The sequence below is a fragment of the Cupressus sempervirens genome, chromosome 3, assembly GCF_028749045.1.
Source record: "Cupressus sempervirens isolate cs-2001-9-10 chromosome 3, ASM2874904v1, whole genome shotgun sequence".
Classification (NCBI taxonomy): domain Eukaryota; kingdom Viridiplantae; phylum Streptophyta; class Pinopsida; order Cupressales; family Cupressaceae; genus Cupressus; species Cupressus sempervirens.
This window is the reverse complement of record NC_143120.1, coordinates 264,104,260-264,128,094: the sequence shown is the minus strand read 5'-3', so window position 1 is coordinate 264,128,094 and position 23,835 is coordinate 264,104,260. Positions and strand designations below refer to the sequence as shown.

Here is a 23,835-nt window from a genome sequence, read left to right as displayed (position 1 = left end):
ATTATAATGTAAGTAGAAAATGTGAAATTCACTCTTATGAAAACTTTATCTAAATATGTAGTACTACTAATTATTCCATAGTTCACATAATTGAGCTAAGCTTCAATGTCCATAAAAGATGATATGATTTCCAAGAATAGCTTCTCAAGATTCTCTATGAATTTACCTCGCATCTATAATTATCACATCGACATGTATTGCTTCTAAATTTGATTGATCATTCATTTTCTTCAATATTTTAGAACACCTCCTTTATTTCTTTCTACTTTGAAAATAAATTATTGAGTTTGAAATTTTAGAATAATCACTTTATCCAAGCATCAAATAATAAAACTAATAATCAAATCCAAAACTATGTGTTATGAATATCATTTTCTCCAATGCCCACAAATCTTAAGCATTCCAAATAGCTCAAAATAAATTATATTTTAAGTCCAATAGAAGTACATTAACTCATATATAACCCACCCGATCCTTCAATTTGTAGGTAAAATAACAAGCTTCAAACAAAATAATATGTCAAAATTGTAAATAGATTCATTTTGGTCATAGGTACATAGAATTGAAGCTAATAAAAAAGAGAATATGTCAAAAGTGAAATAACCAACCATTTTTCTTTTGAAATTTTAACAAGTGGGCATGTCCAAAATCAAAATGAACAATTGATGGGTAAAAAAATTAGAATACAGTAAAAGTAGCATTTCACTTGAATTAAAAAGAACTAAAACAAAAGGTTATGAAATCAAGCATAACTAGATATAGACTTAAATACTCATAAAGGAAAATTATAATGAGAATCAACAATATTGACCCTAGGAGATTATGCATACCTTATAATTTTAGGTGGATTTCTAGAGTAATGTTAGGAAATGAAAGCATCTGCTCAATTCGTTTCTCTTCATTTTGTTTCCAAGAATTGAATAATACAAAGAGAAATGCAGGTGGTTCCTAATAAAGTTAAACCTTTTTTTAGTTTGCAACTGCAATCTATTTTATTAAAATGACCTTAATAAGAATCAATGACTCTAATCTCCATATGCTTTGAAATGAAAACAAATAAATAGAAAAACTCAAAATTGTTTATTTCTCAATGGAAGGTTTACATCCTAAAGTTTAATTGTGCTGAATAGTTATGAGGATTAATTTCCTTAAGGATTTATCTCCTTGAAAAGTTGTGCATTTTCCATTATCTTCATTTTTATTGAGTATTTTCTTTAGGTTGTATCTTCCTTCTGTATATGGTTAAAAAACCTTCAGTTTTTGAATCCTTTCTATGTTTTGGTGCATTTTCTCCATTCGCCACTGTGGATAACGTTGTTTATTGCATCTTATATCTGAAAGTAAAATTTCAACCTTCAGTTTGTGAATCCTTTTCTATGTTTTGCTGCACTTTCTCCATTCGCTATTTTGAGTAACATTGTTTATTACATCTTTATATTTGAAGGCTAAATTTTCATTAATTGACAAGCATCTATGTGTTACTTCTAATACGAAATAACACAAGGGCTCCCAAGCTAAAGCTCTTCTTTCTCCTTCTCTTTAAAAAACTAGTCATTCATAAATAAATAGAAGGTAAACAAGTTTTTTTTGTATAGTCATTCCATTAAAAGAAATGAAAAATTTTAGCAGTTAAATAGTTTGTAGCTGTCATTTTGGACATTAACAATTAACATCTAATTATAATTATATGCCTCATACCTGTAGTTATATTTGATATTTATAATACTCTTAAAAATGCAGCCTTATATTTATCATTATCTTATGCTTGTACTATGTAGCTTCATCCTCTTCAACTATTTTAACTTTTAAAAAAAAACAATTATATATATGTGTGTGTGTGTGTGTGTGTGTGTGTGTGTGTGTGTGTGTGTGTGTGTGTGTGTGTGTGTGTGTTTAAAAAACAATTGTAATTGACCAATATGAGAGCTATAATATGTAGAAGTTAAAAAACAAAAGGTACAAATGACATGGGTGACAATAGTTATATCATAAAACAAAAAAACATATTTCATAGTTTACTTCAATAGTAAAAATTGAAATAATTTGCACAATCAGAACAATTCAGATTTTAGGAAAGATTTTTAGTGTTTTTTCCCAAAGAATTTGTAGTTTTCCAGATTCGGGATCTCTACTATGAGATTGTAGAGCATCTAAACTAAAGTCTATCAGCTAAGGATTTTACAAATAGAAAAAAAACTAATAAGATCAATTTTACAATTACAATTATTTCAAACTTTTTCTAAAGGTTATTCAGTTTAACAACATTCTTATAAGAATTAAAAATTAAAATTAGTTATCTATTAAAAAACTAAAAAGAAAAGAAATCAAGTCCATTTTAAAGTTGTCTACATTATTTAGATATTAGAATTTAAAGTCTAACATTTTGAAAGTTCAATATTTTTTTCTACATTGACAACCATATTCTTTTGCATACAATCACAATGTATGTCATAAGAAAGAAAATAGAAGTGAATTACAGAGCTGCAGATGTTTTAGAAAGCTAAACAATCTACCAATCAAAAGAAAAAAAATGTGATTACTCTATTACTAAAATGAGAGCAAGGCAAAATTATTAAAATTTTAAGTTATATAAATCTATTTGTTGAGATGAATTATTAATCTTTTAGATGAATTATTGCTTTCTATCTACAACAAAAACTAGTCATTCATAAGCTATTGAGATGAATTATCAAGCTTGTAAGTTATATAAATCTATTTATTGAGAGGTCTAGAGCTGAAAGGTCTAAGGAGAAATATATTTTATCTATGAATTAATTTCCTTTAAAAAAGAAATGTTTAGCATATTTCTTCATAGTAGATTTATAGATTTTGACTATAAATATCAGTGCCACATAGAATAGTTTTTGGAGCAAAGGAATATATTTATTAGGTATCTACTAATGTTTGTTGTGAGCTCTTACGGTAAAAAATGAGAAGGTGAGAGCAACGAATATGGTTATTAAGTATCTCACAATGTTTTTTGTGCGGGGGAGTGTTGCCTCTACTAATCTCACCAAATGGTTACCTCCTTTCCATTGGCAATTTTTTTCTTTGCTAACCTTGGCAATGAGATTTGGTAAAAGGAAATTATACAGGTAATATTGTTTTCCTTTCGAAATATATGGCTGAGGTTATGTAATAAAAGATTCTGCCATTGAAACATCTGGAAATTTTGTCAGATTTGTGAGGAATTCGGTAATCAAAACCCTAAGAATTTGTAATGGTGTGAAATATCCCTGACAGGATGACAACTCTTTAAGCACTAAAAATTTTAAAACTTCAAGAGTTTGACATTTCATCAAACACTTAGCAATCGAGCTCTGATACCACTGAAAAGACCCTAACTATAAAGGTCACTAAATTTCACAAACAGTAACCATTACCAGCTAAACTAGCTATAACAAATTTAATAGATCAGGATTGATACTATTAACATCCAGAAGTAGGTCCTATCACAACATAACCAGTACTTAATAATCTTGTTTGAAAGAATAACAATTCGGGTACAACTTCTAGTTGAATTGCATCTCCAACATGACCCGAAAGGTGGAAGATCAATGCCTCTTGCCGGCGGTTTGCGGCACGGTCGGGATCTGCCTAGAGTTTAGTAATTCTTAGGGTTATCGGTGTTCTTGCCCTGCGGGTTTCCAGACTGTGAACCAGTCGGATCCCTCTCAGGGCTGCAAATCCTCTGAAGCGCCAAATTGCAACTCCAATTACAGCGTTCTGCTGCTTGGAAACTCTATCGAATTCGTCCTCTGGTGAAGCTCAGACCTGTGAGTTGTTATCATACATTCACGAAATGCTTTCATAAGTACTTAATCTTGTTCAGAGAATCGCACCTTTTCGCATGTTAAGAATCGTTGTCTATCGCTAATGGAAAGAGTGGTAGGTTGGCTTGGGATCTCCTCTATCTGCCCGCGATCTACAATGTAGAATTAAATCGCCCAAATCAAGCATGCAGATCATCCAATATTGCCGCCTCTTATATAGGTTAAGATGGATGCCAAAGTCAGTTTGCAGACTGCATCTCAACTGCAGATTCAATTGCCCAAATTTATTGCAAAGAGGCACAGTCTGTTAGGGTGTTCTGGTACCAAACACTGTAGTCGAAGCCACAGGCAATGCCGCTTGACAGTAGAATTGTGTAGGAGGGTTTACTGCCTCGATGGCCTATGTAGAGGATGGCCCTTCCGTTTATCACAACAACCGCACACAAATTGTCCCTCTCACCTTAAGACCGCCACGAACAATCATTGATATAGTCGCTGTTTGAGTACCACTGGTTTACCAGTTTGCGCTTCCTGAATCTGGTTGACTTGGAGCTTCGGACGGTTGTCCTTCTGCTGATTCGATCCACATATTCAGGTGTGGAATGCAAACTTGTTCCGTCTACTGATTCTGATTCTGGTATTTGCCGATTCCTTTGCTATTGCCTGGCCCGAGATTCGTATATCAAATCTGATCCGGCCACTCGAATTTTCATGCAAAGTGAAATAAATCTATGCTTATAAGATCTTCTACAATTTGCACCTTCTTGTCCTGTTGTTCTGGATCGAATTCCTGATCTGAAGTTAATTCCTCCCGAATTCTCTCCAATCTCTGCAACAACTTGTGGAATGATGATGAACTCTATCCTTGCTGCTTCCTAAATGAATAGTGATGCATAAACCCTAAAGTTGGCCTTAAGCCACCAATAATTGCCCTGATGAAATGACTGCAGCGTCACCTCCAATCTGCAATAATTTAGATGATATTTCACACCCTCAAAATCGCGTACCAATTGAGAGTTATCGTTCTCAATGGCCAACTGTGACAATTACCGAAACCCTAGGCTTCCACAATGCACATGTGATTGAATCACAAATCTGAAAATCAAAGAGAGATAACACAACTGCTTGATTCGAATGGAGCCCTAGGGTGCCTATTTATTCTTTTCCCTCCATCCTCTCCAGAGACTTCTAGAACCTTTTTGATCTTATCCCTCAAGTGACTTTATTAAATACTCCAAGTCACTTTATTAAATATAAAGTTACTTATTTAATAATTATTTATTTAATTAAAATAACTAATTAGTCATCCTTGGACAACCATTAATTAAATTAATTAAATCGAACTGTCACCAGAAAATTGGGGACATGACAGTCCGCCCTTCTTGAAATTGCTTGTCCCCAAGCAATGGCTGAACCATGAACCAATCAGTCTTCCTGGATCCCAAATGTAAATCTGTGTATCATCCCAATCTGCATCATACTCCTGTGGAGAAATCATCAATACCAGTAACTGAGAAACTGTACTCAACATCCAAACAACTGACAACTCTGATGAAATCATCTGAAAACCAACTGTAGATGTCAGTAGAAGAAACCATTCTGCGGAACTCAAGCCAACTGAAACATCAACTCTATCAAAACTCAAGCCCCCGCCAGAATGACACTTGCCCCCAACTGCACAGTAGATATGACAACAGCTATAGGTACCTGAATTACTGCCATCAAATTCAATCTCTGAAAAACTGCTCCGGGTGTGTCGATGCTGCAAGCCGAGTAACTTGCTACTACCAGTTTTATTTTCAAAAGATGGTGCCAATCTATCCCCTAATGGATGATAAGAAACTGGAGCCAATCTACATCTGCGTGAAATAAAATCTTCTATTTCTATGTCAAAAGAAAAGTGATGAGCGTACCCTACCGTATAATGCCGGTAAGAACCTCCAAACTCTGCTGCTGGCTCATCATCACTGAACTGGGAATCAACAGATGGCTCCATTTTTTTGACTCCAAGTGACTGTAGGCTGGCTAGGATCCCGTGCATTATGCTCAACAAACCCCTCCTCAAGATCCCTGTGAGGTAGCATAGTAGAAAGGACCCCTATAATCTTCTCAACCAATCTGCAAATAACACTAGTATCTTGGATGAGAACACCCTCTGTCACCTTATGCGAGTCCAAATGAACACATGCACTATCCAGCAAATACTCCATGAACAGTTCAGTGCAGTAAAAATTATATGAAGAAGCATTAACATACTCCCCTTTACACCACAACTGATCCTCCTATGAAGGTGGCATACCCCATTGTACCACACTATCAACTAATTGAGAAGAATCAATCTAGAAACTTGACTCTACCGGTATCCTGAACTCATTAAGAACAACTTCTTCCAAACCTTGAACATGTATGTCAGTCTCAACAATAAGCTCCTCAAAAGCTACTGTAGGAGTGTACTTACCGTCATCTACCTTATTAGACAAATGAATTGGGTTTGGGGCTGGTTTTGACCGCAAATGCTCCAACTCCACGGTCACCTCCTTCAACTGAAACTGCGACTTCTGTAGATCCCGCTGTGTGTCCTCTAACGCCTCAGTAGTTGCTATGAGCTCTTGGGAAAGCTCACTCACCTCCTCTTCACGATCTAAGAGTGCTTCATATGCTGTACTCCCCCACTCAACCAAGTGATTACGGTCGGCTACTAATCGTAAATAATCCTGCTTCAATATCCGAACAGCTTCACGCAAGGCATGAATCTCTGCCAAAGAAAAATAACCACCGCTGGACTCATCTATCATAGAAGAACCCCAACCAGTAACAGCCAACAACTGATGAGCAGTATCAAAATGCTCACAAGCAATAGTAATGTCTTGCTCACTAACTTTCAACTGGCTAACCACATGATGGCTCTGGCTAGACTGTCTTCTATAAACTCCCTCCGACGCATTGCCTAAAGGAGTATCTTCAAAGATACTGGTCTCTGGATTATTATCATCCATATTTTTTGAATCAACTTTAAAACTCATATCAACATCCAGAGTGTCAAAATCTGTAGTCCTGCTATCAAGCTCTTTTGTACCTAAAGAAACTGTCAAGGAAGCTGAACCTTCAAAACTGTTCACTTCATCCTCCTGGATGTTATCAAGGTCAAAACGATCCTGGGCCTCATTTGTACATGCTTCCAAATATGAAAAACCTTCAACACCTTTCAGCAAGGATGGTCGACTGGAAATATGAACCAAACCCAACAACGGTGCATAAAAACTAATACCAACATCGGATGTTCTGCTGGCACAAGGAAAGACAACACCGTGTACTCTGCTGATTAGATCCATGATAGCACTTAGACAATCATTGCTACCATTAAGTGTTAAAGATCTCCAGTTAATTGAACCCCAAATGCCCCTGAAACATTCTTGAGTCCATATCCGTAAACAAGGAACAGCTGGTAACTCAAGCAAACTCCTTACCTGAGTAATGTGACCAATACCAATTAACTTCACATACCTGTCTGCCATTGTCCTTGTATCCTGGATGTGAATGCAAGATGAACTCGTAACATTATCAGCTACCATATATGATCCGTCAAATGTAGAAAGTTGAGTGTTAGACATACCAGATGAAATTAAACTTAGCTCCATGCCATGCTCATTCTCATGTCTCTCCCAGTCCTGTAATGCCAAAGTTGCTCGAGTGTCCTCAAGCTCGCAAGAAAGCTTGACAACTTCCTCCTCCTTCCTCCTCAAGGCATCTGAATAATCTTTGGTAAGGCTAAGAAGATGGTCACGGTCTGATAGAAGATGCAAATAGCTCAACTTCGTCGTTCCCATTCCTTCACCAATTGCATGTAAGTCACAACAAGAAGATTTTTCTTGAACTCCCTTATGTCTTCCTTGTAACTGAATCATCTGGATGTGCTCTTCTAACATCTCCCGCATCCTGTCATGATGAGATAAAGAAGCCATAATACTATCTCTGCTTACCTTCAACTGGCTGGACAAATCATGTGAAGTACTGCCATTCTCATCCTCATGTGATGAAGCATCTAACTGAGCCTGGTACTCTCTATCATCAAAATCATAAATGCTCAATGTCTGCTCATTTCCACCAGGTATCTCATCATCATGCACAATGACATCTTCATCATCATCTGAACTTACTTCACTATAATCATTGCTTGTCGGAACCAAACTACCTTGAGTATCTGAGACATCACCCTTGGAAAGCTCGTATTCAACTGTCTCAACTTGAGTGTCAAGTTGACAGTTACTATCCATCAGAGTAATGCCCTTTACCGCTTCTTCTTGTGACCGAACTGAAGCCTCTGACTGGTTGCACACTTGTTTCTCGAACTCCCCATTAAGGTTCCTCATAACATCTCTCATTGTATCTGTCAACTCTTCATGAGAAGATTTGCCAAAACGAAATCCAGTTGATTTACTCACCTTAGCTGGGACGGACAGCCTGTCAATCATGTGGCAGTGCTTAACCAATAGTTCAGACATGTTATGTTTGATCTTTCTGAGCTCATCCTGAATGCCTGAATAGTCCTCCTTTCCACAATTCCGACTCTGAATACTGCGTCTATTACTTGTCTGAGATTGTGTCCTTGGAGACTTTGTGATGTACCTGTCCATCTTGGTTGAAGTAGAGTGCTGATCACTCATGTAATCCGGTTCTCACCCCACAGGATGGCAAGAAAACCGCTCTGATACCACTGAAATATCCCCGACAGGATGACAACTCTTTAAGCACTAAAATTTTTAAAACTTCAAGAGTTTGACATTTCATCAAACACTTAGCAATCGAGCTCTGATACCACTGAAAAGACCCTAACTATAAAGGTCACTAAATTTCACAAACAGTAACCATTACCAGCTAAACTAGCTATAAAAAATTTAATAGATCAGGATTGATACTATTAACATCCAGAATTAGGTCCTATCACAACATAACCAGTACTTAATAATCCTGTTTGAAAGAATAACAATTCGGGTACAACTTCTAGTTGAATTGCATCTCCAACATGACCCGAAAGGTGGAAGATCAATGCCTCTTGCCGGCGGTTTGCGGCATGGTCGGGATCTGCCTAGAGTTTAGTAATTCTTAGGGTTATCGGTGTTCTTGCCCTGCGGGTTTCCAGACTGTGAACCAGTCGGATCCCTCTCAGGGTTGCAAATCCTCTGAAGTGCCAAATTGCAACTCCAATTACAGCGTTCTGCTCTTGGAAACTCTATCAAATTCGTCCTCTGGTGAAGCTCAGACCTGCGAGTTGTTATCATACATTCACGAAATGCTTTCGTAAGTACTTAATCTTGTTCAGAGAATTGCACCTTTTCGCATGTTAAGAATCGTTGTCTATCGCTAATGGAAAGAGTGGTAGGTTGGCTTGGGATCTCCTCTATCTGCCCGCGATCTACAATGCAGAATTAAATCGCCCAAATCAAGCATGCAGATCATCCAATATTGCCGCCTCTTATATAGGTTAAGATGGATGCCAAAGTCAGTTTGCAGACTGCATCTCAACTGCAGATTCAATTGCCCAGATTTATTGCAAAGAGGCACAGTCCGTTAGGGTGTTCTGGTACCAAACACTGTAGTCGAAGCCACAGGAAATGCCGCTTGACAGTAGAATTGTGTAGGAGGGTTTACTGCCTCGATGGCCTATGTAGAGGATGGCCCTTCCGTTTATCACAACAACCGCACACAAATTGTCCCTCTCACCTTAAGACCGCCACGAACAATCATTGATATAGTCGCTGTTTGAGTACCACTGGTTTACCAGTTTGCGCTTCCTAAATCTGGTTGACTTGGAGCTTCGGACGGTTGTCCTTCTGCTGATTCAATCCACATATTCAGGTGTGGAATGCAAACTTGTTCCGTCTACTGATTCTGATTCTGGTATTTGCCAATTCCTTTGCTATTGCCTGGCCCGAGATTCGTATATCAAATCTGATCCGGCCACTCGAATTTTCATGCAAAGTGAAATAAATCTATGCTTATAAGATCTTCTACAATTTGCACCTTCTTGTCCTGTTGTTCTGGATCAAATTCCTGATCTGAAGTTAATTCCTCCCGAATTCTCTCCAATCTCTGCAACAACTTGTGGAATGATGATGAACTCTATCCTTGCTGCTTCCTAAATGAACAGTGATGCATAAACCCTAAAGTTGGCCTTAAGCCACCAATAATTGCCCTGATGAAATGACTGCAGCGTCACCTCCAATCTGCAATAATTCAGATGATATTTCACACCTTCAAAATCGCGTACCAATTGAGAGTTATCGTTCTCAATGGCCAACTGTGACAATTGCCGAAACCCTAGGCTTCCACAATGCACATGTGATTGAATCACAAATCTGAAAATCAAAGAGAGATAACACAACAGCTTGATTCGAATGGAGCCCCGGGGTGCCTATTTATTCTTTTCCCTCCATCCTCTCCAGAGACTTCTAGAACCTTTTTGATCTTATCCCTCAAGTGACTTTATTAAATACTCCAAGTCACTTTATTAAATATAAAGTTACTTATTTAATAATTATTTATTTAATTAAAATAACTAATTAGTCATCCTTGGACAACCATTAATTAAATTAATTAAATCGAACTATCACCAAAAAATTGGGGACATGACATGGTGATTTCTCCTTGCTCTCTCCTCATTTTTTACCTTAGAGTTCACCACAAAATTTGACAGATACTCAATTACCATATTGACAATCTAAAAAATACTGCTTACTTTTTTGCCAAGCAAATATACTAAAGATTTTTTAATTCTGTCACAAACATATCTGAAATAAGGAAATTAATATTTTTACAAAAAATTGACGCTATGTCTATGCAAAAAAAAATAGAATTATCTTACAAAAAGTCCAGAAGGTGTATTAATCTAGAGTTTCTTCCCAAAAAGAAAGCTCACCAATTTTTTCACAAATATTTTCACAGAAAATATTAATATGCATCGAAAAATTTGAGGATTCAATTGCATGTTCTAAATTGGTAAATGTATTCTCAATAAAATGACTGAGTTGTATAATAGGGCCTCACCAATGTAGCTGTTACAAGAAAAAGATTGTATGAGTACTCTAGCAATTTTTTCCCACTTCAGATGGAAATTTTAATATGCTGAAAAACTTCAACGATTACAGGAGATTAACGATGAAGCTGCTCAACAAGGAGGTGGAACATGGATGACACTTGTCCTTTAAGTACATGGTGGAACATGGACGACACTTATCCTTTAAAACCACTTGCCATAATCGTTTGCTCAATTTCTTGTCGAATTTCTTGAGCAGGAAATTAAAAGGATTGCCGCAAAAAATATATATGTACAAAATTGTAAAGTACAAAATATATATAGAAAGTGCATGGAAAATTGTAAAGTACAAAATATATATGATTTTTAAAAAAATTAGGTATGTGTACCACTTTTTGGCGCCATCTTAAACTCATTGTTGAGATTCTCTAGCAGATTGACATCTTCAAACAAATTTGATACAAATTTTTACCATCGGGAAGTATATGGGTAAATTGGTTATAAGAAATGGTGATATTACTGCAAGTCCTTTGATAGGTAGTAGTGAAGCGTGAGAGGCCATGTTCTTTCCAACTTATTTTACCTGATTAAAAAGGCCCTCTTATGTTGAAGGCTATTAATACTGAAAAATATCAATTGCAGGTATCATGCGCGATCGAATTTATCGTGAAAACCTTACAATAGTCGAGGTAAAAACTGCAGTAACTATTAAATTTCAATAATACCATACAAAGTAAAATTTAACCTAAAATAAGAAGGAAAAATATAATTTGAGCACACACAATTATTGAAACCAAATTCAAATATTTTTACTCGAGTAAAATTTACTCAAGCAAAGAAAATCTTTAAATACCTTTTTAAGAATGAGTTGATCTTGACCAACCATAGAATTTGTTTGATGTGACCTAGTGTTATCTAATAATGTTTGTGAGTATTGATAAAAGAAAAGATTTTCTACTAATATTTTCATATAGGGTAGGTGCAGGATTGTGGTGTGTCAAAAAGTGACAATCTAAAAAATATGTAGTTGTGAAATGCCTCAAAGCATTTGAAATCTATTCTTATTTTTTCATCATCTATTCTGATACCAATTCAAAATATTAATACCTCTATTATAAGGTCTAGTATTTCTTTGGATACTAGACCTACATGATCAACTTTAATAACATCCAAAAAATGCATTTTTGGCCTATTGTTGTGTATTTTTTACTTCAAACATGTATTGGTAACTTTTTTTCACCCAAATTTGATGAAATGAAAGAGTTTCTTAAGAATGTTCTTCTCTTTCCATAAATGTAATGTTTATCAAATTATGAAGTTGGTAAGTAATTATTATTTGTTTTCTAACAAAGTTACATATAAAGTACTGATTAACACACACTGATTGAAAAACAAATATAACTTTCCAACTATATAACATTTTTAAAATCCAAAATATGTGTCACACTCTACGCTTCTACTATAAGGGGGAAAAAAAAAAAAAAAAAATTTATTTATAAAGTTTTGAATTAATTAAGGTGGTGAGACACTAGAGTTTTTTAAATTCAAAAAATACTATAGTAACAAATTCATAATTAATTATTTATTTGGAAAAAAAAATGCAAAAATATGTGTCATAATCAGGCATGAGTCTACATTTTGAATCTAAAATCTTACTAAAAAAATTATTATTTTATTTTGATTAAGGTGGTCGAACATATACCTACTTCTTATTTTTGTCCTCAAATTTTTGTACTATTGCATTAAAATTTAAATTTTTGACCAATCAATTTTATCTTTTTTCAAATAAGGTCTAGCAGTTTAGAAACTAAATTCAATTTCCTATAGATTCTTTTCTCACAACGTTTTGATACAAAATTCATAACAACTTCAAATTTGCATATCAAGTTGACATAACCCTGATTTGCTGATTTTTCATTGTCACTTAAGGGCATAGTTTGGTGGACAATGATTCTGCATATACCCCATAGTAGAGTTTTGATGGATTCATTTATGTAAATCAAAAATATCTATTCAAATCTCAAAGAGTCAACTTACAACTTTATTTATTAAGGAATTACAATTTTTTGGATGACTCACATTGATCACAAAAGATGAGATTTTGGAAATGCTATGGATGAGTTGTGGATGTCTTACACATTCATTAACTGGAGTTTTAAAAAAATGAAAATACTTGTAAATACCTATACCTATAGTGTTCACATTATAACAAATGAAGGTGTACCAATAATAAGGATGTAAAAAAATAATACATTTTAAGATCTTTACAACTCCACTCTACTCACTAATAGTGGTTAATGGTGATTACTATGTGAGAAAATCAAGTGCCTCTTGCCTAGGAGGTCTTTTTAGACTAATGGCTAGTTCTATCAAGTTGAAAAGGCCTAGATACTAGGGTAACTTGGCTGGGGGATTGTAATTTTGAGCTTCATTGGATCTACTAGAGGATCTCACATTTCTACAGTCTTTGGGGCCCAAGATTCTTGAGTTAGAGTCAAGTGTTGTTGACCCTAAACTAAGATGGAAAGGTGTGCTAGTGGGAAGAACAATCATCGAACCTATGCCTGAGGTTACCCCTATTATCCTGTATAGGGACTCTAGCCCAGAGATTTATTTTCCTAATGTGGTTGTGGAATATGTTTCCTAAAGCATTTTGCAAGGCCTTGTTAGAAATTTTATGGGTTATAGACCCACCATAGAGATGTTTAGGAAATGGGCCTCTAATAGGTGGAAGCTGAGAGGATCAATCACAATTGTTGTCCTAACTAGGGAAATGTATCTATCTAGGTTTAAGATAAAGAAGATAGAGACCAATTTTTTCAAGATCCTAGAAGTTGGGAAAACACATGTTGGTCATAGCCAAATTGAATTCTAATTTTAACCCTAGTATTGACCTATAGAGAATGGCCCTAGTTTTGATTTGTCTCCCAACATTTCTATTGGAATTTTGGAATGATAAGGTCTTCCAATAGATTAGGGATTCATTTGGGAATTTCATTAAGGTGGATGCTATTACAAACAATAGGTCCTGGTTAGGATTTGATAGACTTTGTGTAAATGTTGACGTTAGTAATAATCTCTCTAGTTGTATTGTTTTGAGAGTAGAATGGGGAATGTGGATGCAAGCTATCAGTTGTAAGAATGTGGAGCTATATTGCATAAATTGTAGATAGTATGGTCATGTGGTCTCTCAATATAAAGTGGATCTTAGAAAAAGGAGGGATAAAGAGTTGGAACCCACACAACCTCTAGGAGCCATACATATGAATCTCGCTAGATCCCTAACAATGTCCCAAGAGCTACCCTTATAACTAGAAGTTTTGGGAGGACAAATGATCCAATATGGAGCTAATTCTCATATTGGTAACAATGACCTAGATAAACTCTTGGAGGAGAGAAAAATCTAGAAGGAGATAGATGAGGTAGGACTTATCCAAACCAAAAAGGTAGGCACACATGGTTCAGGTGATTCCATAGAAGCTATGGGGACTTGCAAGGAGGCTATTATTGAAAGGATGACCCACAAGAAAATGCATCAAAGTCTTAGACTAAAGAGCAAGGGAAAAATCTAGACCAACCAAAGGATGGATGAGGGTACATGACTATAGGAGGGAGAAAAGATGAAATGAATGACTCACTACCGCAGGGCACCCTTACAATTAGTATTCCATGTGTTGAACTCCAAATGACTAAGCTAAGCTCACCATCATTAACTTTGGGTACCCCTCTTGGGATGGAGGGGATGTCAGGAACCCAAATGAAAGGCATGGGGCCAATATAAGGAGGATGTGGCCTTGGCAACAAGAATTGGTAGGCCCTCAATAAGGGTTGGAAGAACAAAGGCTACCCATGAAGAAGAACAACAATGGAGATTTAAATGGAACATTGTAATTTGAAGTGAAGAGATTTTCTAGTAACAAAGATCTATAGTTCAATGGATTTTACAAGGAGATAGGAACACAAGATTTTTCCATAGGTTGGCTTCCAAGAAACAAAAGAGAAATACAACCCATAAGTTGTTCAACAATGACAACATAGAACTTTAGGAGGAGGATCTGGAGAAATTGCTGGCAAGCTACTTCTAGGAGATTTACAAATCTCCCAGTGTTCAAGTTAATTTGAAAACTGAGTCTGACCTCTTGGAAGTTATGCTCCTGGTAATTGACAATGACATGACATAGGAATTTAGTAGGAAGGTGATGAAGGAGGAAGTTAAGAGTGTGGTTTTTGCAATGGGTTCCTTCAAAGCCCCTAGATCGGATGGTTTTCCCCCAACGTTCTTCCAGGAATTATAGGAAATTATCAAGTATGATCTCATCCATGTGGTGGGGGACCTCATTAGGACAAGTAAGACTCTTAGACAACCCAACAAGACTTTTCTAGTTTCAATCCCTAAAGTTAATGATCATATTAGATGAAAAGAATTCAGACCAATAAGCCATTCTAATACCATCTACAATATTTTCTCAAAAGTGATGGTCAATAAAATGAAACCCATCCTAGAGAAACTTATTCATCTAACTCAAAATAGATTTGTTTCTAGGAGACATATCCTAGACCTTATCACCAGTTCACATGCGGTCTTGCATTCCATGAAAATGTGTGATAATTAGGTATGTGTAGGATCATGGTGTGCCAAAAAGTGACAAATCTAAAAAAAAATGTAGTTTTGAAATCCCTCAAAGCATTTCAAAATCTATTCTGACTTTTTTCTTACCCATCCTAATACCAAACCAAAATATTAATACCTTTATAAGCCCTAGTATTTTTTTGGATTCCAATGCTACATGGTCAACTTAAAAAATGTCTCGAACACATGTTTTTGGCCTATTTTTTTGTATTTCTTACTTCAAACATGTGTCTGATGACTTTATGTTCACCCAAATTTGATGAAATGAAAAAGGTTTCTTAAGCATATTCTTATCTTTCCATAAATATAATATCTGTGAAATTAGGAGTTTAGTAAGTAATTATTATTCATTTTCTAATGGAGTTATGTATAAAGTGTTGATTGACATATTGATTGAAAAATAAATATAACTTTCAAACACTAACTATTTTGAAATTCAAAAGATGCGTCACATTATATACTTCTTCTACTATAAGAAAAATAAAATAAAAATAAAATTATGTAATTTTTTTAATTAGTTAAGGTGGTTAAAGACGGGATTTTTTTTATTCTAAAAATATTATAGTAGAAAGCTCATAATTAATTATTTATTTGGAATAAAAATACCCAAAAAATATGTCTCACATATGAGCATGACTCTACTTATTATATATAGAATCTTGTTAAAAAAATATTATCACTTGATTTTTATTAAGTTGGTCAGACATATGCCTACTTCTCATTTTTGCCTTGAAATTTTTGTACTATTGCATTAAAATTCAAAATTTTGACCAATCAATTTTTTCTTTCTTCAGATAAGGCCTAGTAGTTTAGAAACTAAATTCAATTTTCTACAAATTATTTTCTCACAACTTTTTGATTGAAATTTTATATCAAGTTTAAAATTACACATCAAGTTGGCATAACCCTGATTTGCTCATTTTCCATTGCCACTTAAGGGCATAGTTTGGTTGACCATGATGCTACACATACCCAATCCTTCTATGGCCTTGAAATTGGATATCTCTAAGGCATACGACAAGGTAAGAAAAGAGATTCTTATTAAGATTCTGATGACACTTAGGTTTGGGGAACACTTAATCACCTTGATTCATGTGATGACTAATACTATCCCATTTTTGGTGATAGTGAATGACTCACTAGACCCTTTCTTTCTAGCAAAGACGGGGATTGGATAGGGAGATCGACTGTCACCATATCTATGAATAATAGTTGCTGAGATTCTTGGTAGAAATCTTAGATAAAATGGGTAGTATGACATGAAATTAAAGAGATTAAGCCTACAATGACTTCCCCCCAAGGTTCTCCAACAATTTGTTAATGAAACCTTTCTCTATGGAATATCCTCCAGAAGAGAGGCAAAGGTTTGGAAAAGGACTCTAAATGGATATGCTAAAGTTTCAAGATAGCATATAAATTATTAGAAAAGTATATTATATTTTAACTATACAAAGATGACCACTCAGCAAAGAATTACCAGTGAATTGGAATGTCAAGTTACCTCCTTCCCTAATATTTATCTGGGTGTCCCCCTCAATATCAAAGATGTGACTCCCCAATTATGCAATATGATGGTTGAGAGGATGCAAAGGAAGTTATTAGGTTGGAAGAAAAAGGTCTTAAACAATTTGGGTAAGCTACAATTACTCTCGGCTTCCTTCCAAGGTATCCTTGTTTACTTCTTATATTTATATAAGAAATCTAGTAAATTCAAAGATATTATTGAGAATATACAATATATTTTTTATGAATGAGAATGGAGGAAAAGAAGAAGTTAAGCCTAGTGAGTTGCGACAAAGTTTGTATGCCAAAATCTAAAGGAGGTCTAAACCTAAGAAGAATTGGAGATCTTAATAAATCCCTCATGATGAAGGTTGGAAGGAGTTTGGCACAAAATTCCACCCCTTGATGTCATATTATGAGTGCTAAGTATTTGAATTCCTAACCTTTCTCCTAGACACTTTCTAGTAAAGATCTACCAACCAGTTCAAAGATATGGAATAACATCACAAAGATAAGGAAATAACTAAAAGGGGGTATGTGATGGACCTTGAGAGATGGTAACTAGATCAGATTCTAAAAGGAAAAATAGTGGGAGGAAGGTCCTTTAGAAGGAACAATGTTTGCTATATTAAAAAGGAGGGAGAGATGCGGATAGGAGAAATGGTGGAACACTACATCCAAAATAATCAAGAAAATGCATTCAACTTGGATAACTTAGATGGGATGAACATAGCCTTAGCCGAAGAGCTTAACACTAGGCTAAAGGGCACATGTATCCCTTCCTTCTTGGAGAAGGATAGATTATATGGGAAAAAACTCAAATGGGGAATTTTATTGTGAAGTATTCTTACATTTCCCTAGTGGGTGATAGGAGAAATGCAGAGTGAAAGAATGTCTAGAACCCTCATGTTATACCCAAAATTAATTTTTTTTGGTGGTCAGTCATGTACAATAGTATTCTTACCATTGATAATGCCAAGAGGCATGACTCCTAGATGTGTAATAGATGTGTGCTATGCTATAAGCAGGAAGAGTCCATCCCACACGTTTTCATCTACTGCCCTTACTCTACCCAAGTTTGGCAAAGTATTCTTGCACAGATTGGAGTATCATGGGTCTTCCACCATTCAATCTACCAATTTATTCTTGGATGGTAGTGCCCTCTACAATATCCCCTTATAAAAATGATCTAGAAGGCTATCCACCCATATACAAGTTGGAAATTATGGAAAGCACAAAATAACCACATATTTAGAGATATAAGTACACCACCTAGGGTTTTTGTTCACAAATGTATGGAAGGAATAAGTGAATGGGTTCTACTATAGAAATGGAAACCTCCTCACTACCCCCAACCTATATTGAGCGGGCTTGCATGAGAGTGTGGGAGATTAATCAAATTATTGACAAAATGAATAATTTGAAGACAATCTAGAGGATGCAAACTAAATGGAGAAAATGATGGTTGAGATTAATGAGAGATGCAAGGAGTTGGTGGTTGACGAGGATGATGATGAGGTTATGGAAGGGGAAATTTGAGAGTGAACCATCAATAATTGAGAATATGGTTAGGGAAGACAAAGTGGCATGGTCCTATCTGAAAGAGGACATATTCATTTTATTTATAAAAAAGTATAGAGGGCCATGTTGAGATGTTTATCTGGAAATTTATCGATTCCTAGAAGAAGCATTAGGTCATCATTGATAGGGTCACTTTGAAGGTTACAAAAGAAGTGATAGGCAATGCCACTAGCCTCTTGTTGGAAGGGAAGTCATGGAAGAAGCAACCTAGAGTTAAAGATAAAGCAAGCCTCTAAAGATTCTTGCACTCCGACGAAGCTCCTGTTCACTTTTGTGGTGGGTTTTCTCATGACAAGCTTGTAAAGCTATGGAATATGGTCTTCTATGTTATCATGCACTATGTCATCCTTGAAGATAGACTTAAGCTTTTCTATTACTATAATTTTCCTATTCTCAATCATTTCCAAAACAAAGAATGCATTTCTTTTCCTTTTCTCCTGCTACATTCAATGAAAATCTATGTTATGAATATAAGGAAAAAATGTGAAAGGGGAAAAAAAATTACATAGTCTACCACCAAGAATTTATGCTTTGTTTGTTTAAATTTTATAAAGGCCTCCGCCCTCAAATTCTAAGCATTAACCCTCTTCTTCTAAAAATTACTGCTCAAGTCTCAACTCCCTATTCTAACCTGCATCCAAGGAGGACCCCAAGACCACAACCAAAAAAATAAAGGAAGAGAAAATGTAAGTTCCAGATGTTGAAAAAATTTAAACCATGAGTAAGGGCACTAACTAGACAATGAAGAGGTCGAGAGAGAAAATTCCCTTGACCAACCTTGCCATACCCAAATTGGACACCTCTTGGAAAAAGTTTAGGCCTCGTCCCAAATGTAAGGCCAATAGAAGGAACTACAAGGAAAATGAAGAAGAAGAAACATAAAGTGAGGGGAAAAATGTAAATATGGAGGAAGCCAACTATTTTCGCTCTAATGTTTCTTACATGTTTATAAGTGTTACTCTAGATTATGTAAATTCCAAGAATGTTGACCATGGTATGATAACATCATCGATTAAGATGGGCACTCTGGGTAGCTTAGATCATGTAGAAAGCACATTGGGAGAACAAGAGGCTACACATGAGAAGGGGTAAGATGACACTCAATAGAAAGAAACTATGAAAAAAATGAGAGCAAAGAGTAGGGGAACCAGGTGGTGGAGAAACTGGAAAAGTCAATTATGGAGTTAGTTAAATAGAATGAGGACCTGGAGGAAAAGTTTGATAGGGTGGAAAATTTCTCGGTTCACATCATACACTCAGTGGCCACTATACTCCATCTAATGTAAACTAACAAAGATTAGAGAACCAATGATAAGGAGGTGGAGACAAACTGTGTCCTGTATGGCTTCCTGGCTGACGATTGGCTCTGACTGCTACTAGAAAATCTAAGAAACCATTGATGGTTCCTCTTCTCGTGTGGTTAGATTTTGTTTTGTTTTATGATGCTTAGTTATACTTTAAGCCTTTGAGCCACTTTTAGTTTTTACCTTTGGAATGATAGTAGAGCAAAAATTTATCTTATGGCCATGATTTTGTATATTGTTAAGACTCTTGATGCGTGATGCTTATGGTAGTATTTACTTTATAGTTATGGGTATGGGTAGTTATTTGAAAATTTGAAAGTGGACAGGGTAATCTTGTGGTAATTAATACCAATTGATCTTCCAACAATTATTCTCATCTATTTTGGGTCAGCCCACACTTTTTCTATTAGAAGAACCTAGGCAGTCTGAAATGTTATTACATAGAAAATTCCATGAATGAACAAAAAATTAAATAGAAAAAAAAATTGTTCATTACAAAGTGAAAGAAAATAAAAGCCTCACACTAACCAAAAAAAAAAACCTATTAAAATGATCTCAACTCATTTCCGGTATGCTTTGTCCTTGAAGAACACAATATCTCATAAGCTTCTACAACGATACACCAAAACTGAACATAACGATTAAATACCTTACTTGTCCCTTATCAGTATAATTTTTATTTATCCCTAATAGTTCATTATCAATATAATTTTAACATATATAACAATAAAATTTATTGAAATTATACATTTTCAAATGAATTACACTAAAAATTGCAACTTTAAAAATAAATAAATAAGAAACATATGTTTATCTATGATTGATCTATGAGTGCAAAACTATTGATTGATTGAGTTGAGGTGAGGAAAGTACAATAATAACTTGAAGTCATATTTTTAATTTAATTTTAATTTTAAAGAATTCAACTTAGAATCTTGTACATTAGCTTTTTGAGGTGTTAAAAAAAAATCTGTAATCATGGGTTTTAATTCTTGGTCACAAATTTTTTTATATTCGAATAAGTCTCCACTTTTTCTAGTCACTTCTACTTTAAACAATGATGACCCTACATCATATATCTTGACTTTAATTTCCAAATCTCCTTTGTTATGAGCATCCTTTTTCTTTATATTCATTGAAAAATGTGTCTTCCTGGTCGTAAATTTGGATTCCTTCCCAATCTTTCCAAGTTTTTCAACAATACGACTTACTGACTCATTTGATATAAAACTAAATTTAGCATTTTCTCTTTTCTTTTCATCCCAAGTAATAGAAGGTGTGAAATCAAACTTTGAATTGATAATCTCAAATGCATTAGGAGATTTCTCTTCTGTCCATCCATTAAGACTTTCAATAAAATATTCTGTTTCAAAAAAAAATTATATATTATTAAATATTACAAAAATAATATCATAAAATATACATTTGTTTTCGTTTCTTTTTCATAATCTACATTTGTAAGAACATAAAGACTAAACATATAGTTGATTAAAATATATATTTACCTTTCTTGTGGTTTACATCTTGAAAGCCCTTAGCAAACCAGGAATGCTTCATAATCTGTTGCGTACTAAACCGTGTCTTAGGGTTTGGATCCAGAACCTTGGCGAGCAGCTCTTGCACCCCATCAGACAGAAGCCACGGCATATGAAATCTCAATTCCATCTTCGGATAAGCAAAGTACTTGAACAACCCATTAGTCTTGTTTCCAAAAGGATAACGCCCCTCCAAAAAGACATACAAAATAATCCCACACATCCAAACGTCAGCTTTGGCACCATCATAGCCTAAAAAAGAGTTGGAAACCTCGGGTGCTATATATGGCGGCGTCCCACACCATCCATGCAACTTCCCGCCCTCCTTCTTCAGCGTGCTCAGCCCAAAATCCGCCACCTTCAGGTTCCCTTCTCCGTCAACTAGCAGATTCTCCAGCTTGAGATCCCTGTGGAAAACCCCGCGCCTGTGACAGAAATCTACCGCGCTGATCAATTGCTGGAAGTATTTTTTCGCCGCCTCTTCTTTGAAACTTCCAACGGCGCCGAGTTTGTCGAAGAAATCTCCGCCGCTGACGTACTCCATGGCTAAGAATATCTTTGTTTTGGTGGCCATGACTTCGTATAGCTGAACAATGTTTGGGTGGTGGAGAGATCTCATGCTCGAGATTTCTTTCTCTATTTGGCGGAGTAAGGGAGTGTGAAGTTTCTGCTTGTCGAGAAATTTAATGGCAACTGTGTCGCCTGTTTTTGTGTGTACTGCGCGGTAAACTTTTCCCCACCCGCCTTCTCCGATTAGTTTCTCTATTTCGTACTTGCCCATCAGAATTTGACCTCGTTCCATTGCTTCTTTCGCTCTGAAATTTTAGGTCTTCTTCATTGAACATTCAGCACTTTATATTAACTTCTAGGGGTGCCAATCCCTTTTCTCTCGAGATGTTAAGAGTCACTTCAAGAGGTGCGGAAATGGAGATGGATAATAGCAAGGAGATACTGTTAATACGCGAATTTTAGCATTTGATTAAAACATTGTATTTATTAGAGTCTAACTTTCAAGGCTCGTGTATCCGTTACTTTGCTTGGTTTGCAAAAAAATCAAATTCATCGGACAAAGGTGAGCATATTAAATTTAACAGTTTATAATTAATGTTAAGCTCTATTTTAGAAGGTAATATGTGGTGAAGTATAATAATGTGAACTTAATTCATCAAACATTAAATTGTGAATGGTAATCTAATTCCATATTTCAGTTTTTGTTATATCTTTTGGTGGTGGTCATGGTCAGATGTTTAAAATGTTATGACCTAAATTGGCTCAGATTTTTTATACTCTGAAAATCTATGGTATGGTTGTTATTCTTATACTTTGGTTTGACATATACTTAATAGAAAATAAAACATTAAATTGTTATTAAAATTTTATTGACTAATTAAAAAAAAAGTGAATTGAATTCATACATTTCATTGTATGGATATATGGTTGAAGTTAAAACATCCAACAGAAAGGATCTATAGAAAAAAGGATAGGTAGCATCACAAATCTCTTAACAAGATCATTTATTGATATTAAATAATTGAATTAAAAATCAGAATATATTTGTATTTAGATTTTTTATTTATATATTTCAAGATAAAAGATAGTTTTATTGAAACACTTATATAATTTATTTTAAGAATGTGTTTTTATTCACTTTTGATATCTAAAAAGCGAAAACGAATATTAGGTGTGATTTCTAAGAATTGCAGGAAATCTCTATGTATTGGACAACAAAGTGCAAACTGGGTTGTTTTAACTAGCAGCCCTTCTTTGTGCTTGAAGGACTTTCAAACTTAAATAGTAATTAAACAATTCAATTATAACCAATCATAAATCATGTTTTCTTTAATGTTTTAAAAAAATGTTAATGAAAGTATAAATGTAAACAATTTGGTAGACTTTTATTGGGTAAAACATTTGTACTAATAAAAGCACTTTTATTCCACATTTACATTTAAATATTTATAACTTTTTTATCATGTGTATTTTTAAAAAAAATTCATATTTTTTCAAGTATTTATTGGATATGAATATTTGATATTATTATTATTTCTCTATTCTTTATTCTTATTTTTAAATCTATCTAGTTATAATTATTTTAGTAATATTTTTTATTATTAATCACATTTCTTTTGTTTTTATTAATTTTTGAAGTAATTTTTGTATTATTATTATTATTATTATTTATCGGTAAATGGTCAAGGCCTTGATTGATTTTATTAAAATAAATAAATAAAATTTACAATAGCTTTTCTCCGTTCAAATGGGCATTGGTAGGAAAGAACAAAGAAGAAAATCTTCAGTCTAGCCTAGGATAGATGTTCTATATTATTACATTTTAAAAGGGGCTTACCCCAGTATAATATATTAAAATAGATTTACATGTAGATATGTGCAAAGAGGCATACCCTTGATAGATAATGAAGGAAAAAATTGTAGAAGAAGGCCTATAATGTTGAAAATATCTTGCTCAAATCGAAAT

The 23,835-nt window shown here is 34.7% G+C and overlaps 1 pseudogene; it reads right to left on the bottom strand.

Moving 5' to 3' along the window:
• Nucleotides 1-8,866: 8,866 nt before the first annotated feature.
• On the bottom strand, nucleotides 8,867-22,161 carry LOC149565911 (CBL-interacting serine/threonine-protein kinase 15 pseudogene; annotated as a pseudogene).
• Between the last annotated feature and the right edge of the window lie 1,674 nt (nucleotides 22,162-23,835).